General features: G+C 44.1%; 1 long non-coding RNA gene across 1 annotated transcript; it reads left to right on the top strand.

Annotated features, from left to right (window-relative positions):
* The first annotated feature begins 319 nt into the window (after positions 1 to 319).
* LOC120605547 (uncharacterized) lies at positions 320 to 8,316 on the top strand. The gene is made up of 3 exons (XR_005653651.1): positions 320 to 333; positions 8,028 to 8,033; positions 8,181 to 8,316. It is a non-coding gene; the product is annotated as an uncharacterized LOC120605547 (long non-coding RNA).
* The last annotated feature ends 3,703 nt before the right edge of the window (positions 8,317 to 12,019 follow it).

Genomic DNA, 12,019 nt, shown 5'->3' with positions numbered 1-12,019 from the left:
TCCGGAAGAGAGCACAAGCGCAAAAGCCTGAGAAGGATGATGTGACCCAATTAATCCAGTCGACACAGGGGCGTCTTTCTCCTGGCTCCTCCCCAACACACACAATTGCTTCCAGTAGTAATCACAAGAGATTGCTCTGAGGGCATCGTCTGACTTGAAATGCCAAGATTATTCTTTTTTCCTTTTGTTATGAACATGGGTCTGTTTCCTGATCTATTCCTTTCCATTGACAGAGTGTCAATCCCTGTTTTAGTTGTTAAATCGATAGCCTAGATGTTCATATATCGTAGGGAAAGACCGCTATCATGGTTATTCCCAAACGTGTTCTCTTCCGTCTACTGAATAATCTGCTCACTCATGGCAAACTTCGGTTGGCGTTCATGACTATGTTTGCACTGAATGCATAGACTTATTTGTTATTTCATATCCCATTCTTACAGGAGTATATAACGTATTGTTTTGCGTGTTGAAGTTGTATCTATTCTTTTCGCACATTATCTCATGACTGACTTGCTTCTTTTATAGAGATGTGCACTCAAGGCAGCGGTCCGATTGCCACATGTAAGTAAGTTATATTGCCTCAGAAATATGAAATGAAATTCGACAGGTTCACTCTACAGGACACCAAGCCATGTGCTTCCATTAGTCCCTACCCATTCTGTAAAACTCCATGCCGTATCTCTGGGCAATACCAACTGGCGTCACATTTGAATGATAACAATATCGTTGTTCTGTACTAGAGACTTTCAAAGTCATGTGGCTTGAGGATTGTTACTACCCACAGTCCTGTTTTCTACAAGCAAATACCCCATATCAGGGAATTGGCCTTTTCCAGAAGTAGCAGTTTAAGTGCCATTGCCCAGGTTTTATCTAGAGATGCAGAAAGAGAAATAAAACCCCACCTGAGACCGAGTTCCCTTGCGAATCTCTGAGTGATCTGATCGGAAAGCCAGCATCGCTGACCACTGCCCAGTTAAACTGTTGAAACAGAAGAACACCGTTAGGACATTTTGGTAACTGATCCCACGGGAGAAGTTTTTAGGGCGGAGATTTTGCTAAAGCCTATGAAGACTGCTGATGCCAAGAGAGCTGAATGTCCAGGGAACAGAGAAACAGTGCAGCAGACAGTCCCCAGACATAGGTAACATCTACTTTCTCTCCAGCAGCATCTCCCTTACTATTCTCAGGCCTGATGACGAAGTAACCCAAGTGCTTGTTGCCAGGCCTTGGCTCTTATCAACAGTTGTGATGACTCGGCACTGAAGGTCATTGTGAGGCGTGATGACACGTCTAGCTGCCTAACCAATCAGGCCCTGGGACTCAGGCAAATAGTGGGAGGGGGAGGGAGGGAACTGCTCCTCTCTCTACTTGTGTTCCCTTCTAGATCATTTGCCGCTCCTGCAGGAACCGAAGCTGCTCAGTGGTCTGGGATAGAAAACATGCACATACACCAAGACAATGTGGCATTCATTTTCTTCTGCCATCAACAAACCGATTGAGCTGAGCAACTCCAACCCTGATGTGTAATGTCAGGTTTAAGACAGTCATTTATCCAAATTAGTAAAAATAAAACGCATACAGAAGGCATTAGGAAAAGGGCACAAGGGACAGGTGATCCGATTTCCCGTCACATTCCTGTGGGATTTCGGGCAAATGCCATCAACTCTGATCCTCTTTTAAAAAGAGGAAACACAACAGCAACTCCACTTTAGGGGTTTCTGAAGATCAGATGAGACGAAACAATTTGCCCCACTCATGTGCGGCGTGGCTCACAGAGGTATGTTACATTTGGTGTACTGTGGTCTGAAAATATTAAATGAAACTTTCGTAAATAAGGAATTCACATATGTGATACCTGTCTCCTCTCTTCTGGGAACTCTTGCTTATTCCATCTATTCAGCCCCAACCAGAATTAACCCAGGTGCTGGTAATCAGTGTTCTGATCTTTCCTTTGAGTATGCTCACAAAGTTCTGAGAGCCAATGTGAGTCGCCTCGCTTCCCCTTGGTGCTTCAGTTATCGGGCCATTGGACTTACAGAAGGGCAGTGTGATAAGCTGAATGGGAACTATTTTGCTCCTTCTTTGCTCTCTAATCCAGACCAACTTGATTCCTGTAGGAAATGCAGCAGCTCAGAATGTCTCCACGGTCTGAGTAACATTCAAATACATCTTTTCATGGTATTTACCAGATGAATTGACTAGATAAACCAAAACCTAGATGGGAAATAGCTATTAGGTGAACTAGCACTTGCCCCCATTAGCAATATGCTGGTGTACACAAAAGTGGTAGGAGCAGAAGCTCGAGATACAGGCTGCTTGTATTCCATTCCAGGTTCTGTGTGATCTCGGGCAAGTATTTTGACCTATTGGATCCACATGTTCAGCATTTGTTAAGTGGGGATGACAGCTACACTTCCTCCCTTAGGTGTTTGTGAGGTTGTTGGCTATGCAACTGCTTGTACTCAGTCATGTATGTACATTCTATCGTATCCCTGAATGATTTGCCAACATCTGCTGTTGAGAACCTCAGCTGGAATGAATGAGCATGCACCATGTTCTCAGAGAGCTGGGCCAACAATCCTTGCAGACGTGTATTAGCTCAGTTCCAGTTTTCACTGGAGCCGGATATGCTGAAGTCTGCCTAGGACACAGATTGTTGTAAGTCTGAGCCTCTAGACTGGAAGCACTGCTGCTGGCGGTACTTGTGGTTTTCAGGGAGTCGTTACTCCAACTGAGGTGGAAGGTGATAAGGTTCCATATCCTACGCATGTACCAAATTTTGGCCTCTGTCTACAGTGCCTTTGTGATTGCTGCTGCCTATGCATCTGTGGCAACAGAGTTCCTGATCCTAAGGGCGATCAGAGAAAACACTCGTTGTAACCCGTGGCACAACAAAGCCATTCCAACATGACTTCAGCCCAGAATCCATAAACATAGTGAAGCACTCATTGCCGTCGATGAGCCCCTTGACTCTGATGATAATAATTTGCAATTCTCTGGAAGAAAAATTTTTTTAATATGATCAGGGATGTGGGGACCCCCGAAGTATGTCTAGTATCTATCAAAAACAAACAGCAAACTGATCTGGATAAAGAGGGGAGAAATAAAAAATAAAACAAAAACATACTGAAAGACAGGTTCAGAGTTTGATCCAGTGGGAAATCCTTTTCGTAGGAAAACAGATGGGATGTGGTAAATTTTGTCCTGACAAACCAATCCTTAGTTGAAAATATAGCAAGTGAAAATGCATTTAATACACCTAAACTACTAAACATCATAGCTTAGCCTAGCCAACCTGAAATAGGCCCGGAGCGCTTACATTTGGACTGTATCTGCAGTAACTGCGAACCTCTTCTTCTCAACGGAAACAGCAGACACAGCTGAGTGTTTTGTAGACATGACGGAACGCAGAAAGCCGACACGCGATGTCCAAAAAGCCCTGCAATGCAAAGTATACTACGTATCGGCAGTTGACGGTCGTCTTCGTTGAGATGTTGGCAGTCGAGGCTCTCTATCATTGCCCAGAACCACGAGAGAATATCATACCTCATATCGCTAGCCAGGAAAAGAGGAAAATTCAAAATCGAGGTACAGATTCCACAGAATGTGTATCATTTTCGAAAGATCGAGAGGTTAAAAGACGTTAAGTTGAACCATCTTACATTGGGGAGCCTTCTGTACCATAAAACGAAAAAAACATGTCAGTTGGCAATTTTGCCTCTGAGTTTGGGATCAATTTAGCATCCGCTAAAACCCACCAACTAGTAACCCCTCATTACCTATTCGGTACTGGGGCTCAAAGTCCCGTTGCACCTGTACTTTGGGGATCCTGCTAACTATAAACAAACTACTCCTTATAATCTGGGGGCAGTTACCAAACATAAAATAGAGAGTACATGAGTATAATTAGCCACAACTTCTGACGTTGTTCATTCCTCTCCAGTGATTCTTGGCTTAATGGGAAGAACTTTGTTATCAAGCGACTGAAAAGCTAAAGGGAAATTTTACAGCTTATCGGCACCATCGTGCTTGATGGAGCTTGCACAAATCTTTCTAAACAGCATGAAACTCAAGGATCGGCCCAACTGATTGAATTTCAGGCAGTTGTCTCAGCCCTGCATTATCTTGCCAACAATTCCTCGAATCTGAAAATTGTGACAGATCCTTTGACCATTGCCAAAGAACTGGCCATCTTATACAACCAATGGCAGCTTCAAAAAGTCCACATCCAAGGTTGCTTTCAACAAGGTAACGTTTTCTGGAAATTTTTGGCCTCCTAGACGACAAAAACATAAATCAGGTATGCAAGGCTGGTTCAACATTTGAAGATTGATTAATGCGATCAGTCACATCAAGGATAACGGGTGGAAATAGAAAACCCGATCCCAGACTGGAGAGGCCCAGGAAGAGCATTGGCTCGGTTAGTGGAGACACTTGGGATTTCATCGGATTTCTAGGAGAAATGACAGGAGAAAAAGGGGCCACCACTAAGCCCTGCAAGTTCTGCTCTTTCCTGCTGCAACAGGTGGGAGAGGCTCAGTGGGCTTTTCCGGGGGACAATCGTCAGCTAAGCACACCCAAGCGCTGCGATGACATCTATGTTGATGCCGTCTGTGTCATTTGTTTCTTCCAGAATACCGAATGCCTTGAGACAATGCTTGGAACACCATTTGGACTGTTGGTCCACAGAGCCAAACTTTCATTGCCGCTGGAAACAGGGCTCTGTTCCACACAACACGTGGACCTGACACATACTCTGGAAACAGTGCCAGGATGCAAAGACACAATTTTGAAAGGGGAAGAGTCATCCTCCAGGCATAACAGCCCACCATGCAGCCCCAAGGAGACACAGATTAACAGAATGTGGTATGCAGAGTGTGCTCTCCTCTCAGTTACCTGCATGGGTTTCCTGCACACCCTGATTTATTCTCCAGCATTTAGGTTTTACAACTGTCAATCCTATGGAAGAGTTGAGATAGTACTACAAAGAACACCTATATACCCTTTGCTACACTGAGCAATTGCTTCAACATTCTTATTTTTGATCCCATCACACAAACTAATTTCTCTCTCTCTCTCTCTCTTTCTCTCTCTCTCTGTCTCCCTCTACTTCATTTTATCTGACACAGTCATACTCTTTTAAAATTACACTGCTGTCAGTCCAAAATATCTCCCAATTGTACTAATATTGATACGGGACATCATCTTTAAAATTCTGCATCTTTTAGTGGGAAATCATACTGGATAAATCTTGCAGAGTTCCTAGATTTTTGCTTTCATTTTTCTTTAGTAAACCTTATTAAGTTCTCTTCCCTCTATTCTGTGGGACAAAGGGCTTCTCTCCAAAATCTAGATTATGACCCTGTAACTGGTAACTCACCTCCTCTAGCTTTTGATAAGGATCATCGGACCACCGAGAATTAATGGTCCTCCTCAAATCAGGGTCGATACGGAGGGGATTTTAGGCCAAAGGTTTTTTTATTCTTTCAGAAATATATTAACCCAGCCTGTTCTCCTTTACTCACTTCTTTGATAAAACAATAGTAGATAGTAATACCGAGATGATTTAGATAACAACTTTGTATCTACTTTACCTTGTCAAGGGACTGGGGCGGCACTTCATCCGAAACCCAAGATCCCGGCCTGACTGAGGGGGAAAGGGATACAGCTCCATGAAACCTCAATAGACAGAAACGATGACCCTTCTCAGCAGGAATCAGATACAGAAGAAGAGACCTCCCTTCCCTCAATATCGCTACTAAGAAGGAGCGAGTTCACGGGTCTTAGAAAGAGTTAGTCAGGAAAGTTAGATCGAGGCTTTAGGGTCTGCCTGTAAAGACACCGAGGTCGTCCTATTGTAAGAAGGGTCTGCCTCTGCCCGCCCACAATTAAGCAAGTGAGAAGGCATTTTGGGGCAAATGGTAACTCATTGCAGTAAAAAAGAAGGCAGAAAATTGTGTACCGCTCTTAGCCAGTAAATCGCACCGTGCAATGCAGACCTCAACAACCTTCAATTTAGCTGAACTCCATTATATCATGATCATAAGGCGAAACACGTATGCCCAGAAGTTTATTAAGTCCATTATAATATGCTGAATTCTGGGAACGAACATGCGCAGAAAGCAAATGATAAATCACGGAGTCCTGCCAGTCTTAATTGTCAATCAACACTGCTCAGTAGGCTCTAAAAGTGCCCCCCCAGAGCCAATAGGGATCAAAACCCTGAAGGCTTTATCGCCAGGCATTTTGAGCCATGCCTCTCTTGGTCAAGCCCGCGTCCACGTCTGCAAGTGTACTTTCCATTCGAATGAAGCTTGTCTTCTCTACAGTATTTCATTGTCTCGTTCAATCCATTGTTCCAGACATCAAGAATGGGACAAGGTGCCCGGAGGGAATCCCCGCCCTCCGCTAACAGTGTCATCCTTTGTACCTCGTTCCTAATCAAGGTTTATACAATACACTTAATGTCATGGTCGTCATAATCTAATATCATCTAGAACGCATCCAAACTTGGCTGCTTTTTCTCCTTACACGATAGTGATGTTTTTGAAAGGTTTATTCCAATTTGAATTTGTCAGAATCTTCTTGATTATTACATTGGAGTTAAAGATGAAAGTCTCACAATTTCTCCATGGTTATCAACGGACGATTTCCTCTTCGTAATCACTAAGTAATCAGAGCGTGTGTAAATGCCATGATTTTCTACGATCTTTTACCCAATGATTTTGCGTCCAAAGATACCTTTTTCCTCAATAAATTAATATCAATAGGGCTAAAAATATGAATACTTTTAATGGGAATTTTCTTCTCCATCAGTTAGTTGGCATTGTTTTCCTCAAAAGGGTGTACATTTTCTGCACTTGACATGAATCCTTCAGTTTAGATAAACTATGGGGTGGGGGGTTGTTTGTGGGTTTGTTTAGATTTTGAGTCTTTAAGTACTTTTGAACAGAAGTCGTGTTCTGCACGCTAGGACACAGAATTAAACTGGGACCATCTAGTTTTCCAAAGGTTTTGAGCCGAGTCTTGCCATTTTCTTCTGGGGGATATCATAATGCAGACTTCTACCAACAGGATTCTAGTTAGTAAATCATAATTTCTCCATTTTCCTGAGGATACAGAATTGAGTCTAGTCATTAAAGGCCTGGGACATAGTACACAGAACATCTTGATGTATAGAGGGCAGAATCGTTACCTGAGAGTGGGGATGGCAGAGCCAAGCATTCGAAGTGCAGCTTTGGATTTCTGAAATGCCTTCTAAAAGCCCATTGCTTAGACCTCAGCTTTGAAAGCTGATGTCTTCATTTGCAAGAGCCAGGCTTTGTTGAGAGAAATATGTATTATACAGAGCCCTAGATAAGCAAAGTTTAGAGCTTCGACATATGCATTTTTAGCCATACATAAGCAGGACCCAGGAGAGGCTAATGCTGGTTTCTCATCCCCAAGGTGGGAGTAGGCCCCTCATGAGCCGGGCATGACCTGGACATAGTGTCAGCATGTGCTGGCGAGCCGGCTGTGCACTACAAACTCGCCGTTGCATTCCATGTGAATGGGTTCCCTTGAATTGCACAGTGCATCGCTTGTGTAAATCTATGAAAGTGACCGTGGAAAGAGGCTTGGATAGGCAGCAGAGAGTATCGAAAGAGGATATGTGAAAAGTCGTGTATCCTGGAGCAGAATGGCAACTGGCCTGCTATTCTACTTGGACCTTTGCAAAGGAAACTTCCACTCAATGCCCCACCACAACAGGAGGAATTCAGGGGAGGTGAGGAATGACATCCTGGCATTTAGAGAAGATAGACCACGAGGGAGTGCCCTCGAGTTCACCAAGGTTTCTTTATAGCAGGAGTGATTTTCAGCTGCAGGCACTCGGAAGAGACTACATAGAAATGCTGAGAGGACTGATAACAAGACAAGGCCCGAGATCGGGAAACGATAGCGAGAACGTGCAACTATCCTGATTGAGGGCCATGGGTACAGCTATCAGCACCAACTGCAGATGCCGGTATGTGCCGAAGGCCAAGAAGGATCTGGTATAGCCATTCAGGGAAGATGGAGGGAAGAAATGGCGGGCACCCAAAGACTGAGGGGGAGAAGACGGCAAAGAGGACCGATCAAACATCTTGGCTACAATCATCTGTAGCTAGACCATTTCTTGAATAAGAGAAGATGGGGAAGAGGAGGGAGAAGCAGAGGAGGAGAAGGAAGAGGAGGAATTAAGAATAGTGCAGGTTGAGGAGCGCAGGGAGAGGAAAAGAAAAGCAAGGGGAGAAGTAGAGGAGGAAGAAGAGGTGGAGGGGTGAGGAAAAGGGGGTTGGGGAGGAGAAAGGAGGAAAAGAGGGAAGGCAAGAAGTGGGTACAGTGGAAGACGTATGGGAGGACAGAGCAGTCCTCATGAGGATATTGGATTTTGAATTTACACAATTTCAATGCCAAAAAATAAGTAATTATTTACACAAATGATTAAGTTTTAAACTAGAACACATTGAGTCTCCTCAAAGGACAAGGATCAATCATTTCTTCCCTAAGCTGAAATAAACTTTCATGAGTAGGTCGACGTACGTTATAGATAGGTAAGGTTAACTTGTGAGCAAGTGAGTTAATGCTTGGAAGTAGAAATCTGCTAGAAAATTACACCGTGCGCAAAACTTCTAAGCGGTGTCAAACGCTTGTATGTCCAATGGGAAGTTCCTCTTATTCTACAGTTGAACTTCATGAAATAGTTAAAGGCTATGACATGTATCACAGCTCTGCATGCCGAAAGAAAAATGAAAAATAAGAAAAGCTGAGTTAAGTTAAAAATATGGATTTGTAATTGCAAGATGTTTGGGAATCTTTTGTACTGAGAAGCACCATCTGACTGCACCCAATGACACAGGAACAATTCCGAGCTCACCTGTCTTATGCAGAATCCGGAAAGAAGGAAGGGAGTACACAGCAGGAAGGGGAAGGAACTGTTCTCACAGGGAGGGGCAGCGCTGTTTGGCACCGCTTTTCACAAAAGCTCCCGGTCCCAAATGGAATACCTGCTTGCTTCTTCTTCTGCTCATGGGTCCTTGATCTCGCCCTGTCCCACTAGCTCTGGGTCTTGCCGCATCCGTGTTCCTCCTTCGTGCAAAAGGTCATTCACTCAGACCACTCTTTTCTCAAGTTGGGAAATTACAAAGCCAAGGATCCTGACTACACTTGAGCTGAGAGGACTTGTTGACTTACCATAAGTTCAGAAAAGAGGGTAGGGATGAAGCCAGTTCAGGCTGAGTAGAGAGAAGGAGCTAGCCTTACTACGAGGGCCAAGAACAGCATAGAGTGCGGAGCAGGAGGATCTCTGTCCTGGTTCCTGATCTTTCAGTGGGCTGAATCATCACTTTATCCCTTGTTCTGGGGGTAGATGTGACCGTAAAGAGGAAGTATGAGGGTCGAATATTGGGTTCCCCTCCAGTGTAAGCCAAGAGAGATGTATCAGCATAAAAACACATCAAACCCAAATGAGTAAAACGTAGCTTTTATTTTAAAAGCTAAAAGAAGGGTGGATTCATTATGCATTATTTTTTTCTCGGAATTTCCAAAAGGTTGGGGAGGCATAAGCGGGTAGGTCACGTGGCTCTTTGCAAAGGCCAGCTGAACGGTGCTGTACCTTATGTCAGCATTCACAGTCACTTTGACAAATGCACATTATTTAGCTACATGCCCAGTTGCCTACTGAGTAAAGAGCTAGGCACATTTCTAGAGGCTTCTTTAGGTTTTATGTTTTTATCGGCACTCTTGGGTTAGGGTTAGGGTTAGGGTTAGGGTTAGGGTTAGGGTTAGGGCTTGTAGGTAATGACATCAGAATGTCCTTTCTCCATGATTGCTCGAGACTACAGATGTCCCCGGAAGAGAACTCAAGAGAGAAAACCTGAGAAAGATGATGTGACCCAGTTAATACTTTATCCAGGGGCCTCTTTCTCCTGGCTCCTCCCCAACACACACACTTGGTTCCAGTAGTAATCATAAGAGATTGCTCTGGGGGCATCATCTGACTGGAAATGCCAAGATTATCATTATTTTTTTCCTTTTGTCATGAACATGTGTCTGTGTCCTGATCTATTCTTTTCCATTGACATAGTGTCAATCCATGTTTTAATTGTTAAGTCGATAGCCGAGATGTAAATATATCGTAGGGAAAGACCACGACCATGGCTATACCCAAATGGGTTCTCTTCCGTGTACTGAATAATCGGCTCATTCCTGGCAAACTTCTGTTGGCGTTGATGGCTATGATTACACTGATTGCACACACTTATTTGTTATTTCATACTTCATTCTTAGAGGACTATATCACATCTTCTTTTGCGAATTTAAGTTGTATCTATTCTTTTCTGAAATTATCTCATGATGGACTTGCTTATTCTATAAAGACATACACTTACGGCAACTGTCCGATTGTCATATGTAGCTAATTTACTGTGTATCAAGTATAGGAAATGAAATTGGACAGGAGCACTCTAAAAGACAACAGGCCATGAGCTCGGCATTAGTCCCGTCCCGTCCTGCAAAAAACTGTGCCATATCTCGGGGAAATACCCACAGTTGTCACATTTGAATGTTAACTATATATTTCTTCTGTACCAGAGATTTGCAAGGTAATGTGGCTTGAGAATTGTGACTACTCACAGCCCCCTTATCTACAAGTAAATACCCCATATCAGGGAATTGGCAGTTTCCAGAAGCAGCGGTTTAAGTGCCATGCCAAAGGTTGAATCTAGAGATGGAGAAAGAGTAATAAAATCCTAACTGAGACCGAGTTCCCTTCCGACTCTCTCTGAGTGATTAGATGTTGAAGCTAGAATCGCTGACCACTGCCCAGTTGACCTGTTGAAACACAACACAAGAACAGCATTAGGACATTTTGGTAACTACTCCCACGGGAGAAGTTTTCAGTGGGGACAGTTTGCTCAAGCCTGTGAGGAGTGCAGATGCCAAGATAGCTGAGTGTCCAGGGAACAGAGAAGCAGACGAGCAGACGATACCCAGTCATCGGTAATATCTGCTTTCCCTCCAGCAGCACCTCGCTTACTATTCTAAGGGCTGATCACGAAGTAAACCAAGTGGTTGTTGCCAAGACTTGGCTCATATCAACAGGTGTGATGACTCGGCATTGAAGGCCATTGTGAGGCGTGATGACATGTCTTGGTGCCTGAACAATCAGGCTCTGGGACTCAGGAAAATAGTGGGAGGGGGAGAGAGGGAACTGGTCCTCACCCTCCTTGCCTTCACTTCTAGATAAATTGCCGCTCCTGGAAGAAGCGAGGCTTCTCAGTGGTCTGGGAGAGAAAACATGCAGATACACCGAGACATGTGGCATTTTCGTCTGCCTTCAACAAACCGGTTGAGCTGAGGAATTCCAACCCTGATGTGTCATGTAAGGTTTAGGGCTGTCATTTGTCCAAATTAGCAAAAATACAATCCATACAGACGACTTTAGGGACACGGGCTCAGGAGATATGTGATCCGATTTCCATTTCCAGTTCTGTGCGATCTCGGGCAAATGCCATCAACTCTGATGCTCTTTGCAACGTAGGGATCACAACAACCACTCCACTCTTAGGAGTTTCTGAGAGCAGATGAGACGAGACACTTGTCCCCCCTCATGTGCGGTTGACTCCCAGCGTTATGTTACCCTTGGTCAACTGCGTTCTGAAAATATTAAATGGAAACTTTCGGAAATAAGCAAATCACATATGTGATACTTGTCTCCTCTCTTCTATCAACTCGTGGTCACTCACCATATTCAGCCATGAACAAGAAATAACCCATGTGCTGGCGGTCAGTGTTCAGATCTTGCCTTTCAGTGCGGTCACAATGTTCTGAGAGCCCTTGTGTGTTGCCCGATTCCTCTTGGTGCTCAGGCTATCAGACACTGTTGCTTAGAGAACAGCCGTGGAATAAGGAGAAAGGGAGTTATTTTGCTCTTCCTTTGCTCTCTAATCGGTACCAACTGTGATTCCTGGAGGAAATGCAGCGGCTCAGAATGACTCCA

Source organism: Pteropus medius, unplaced genomic scaffold (assembly GCF_902729225.1).
Source record: "Pteropus medius unplaced genomic scaffold, Ma_sr-lr_union100, whole genome shotgun sequence".
Classification (NCBI taxonomy): domain Eukaryota; kingdom Metazoa; phylum Chordata; class Mammalia; order Chiroptera; family Pteropodidae; genus Pteropus; species Pteropus medius.
This window is presented reverse-complemented; position numbering and strand designations above follow the sequence as displayed.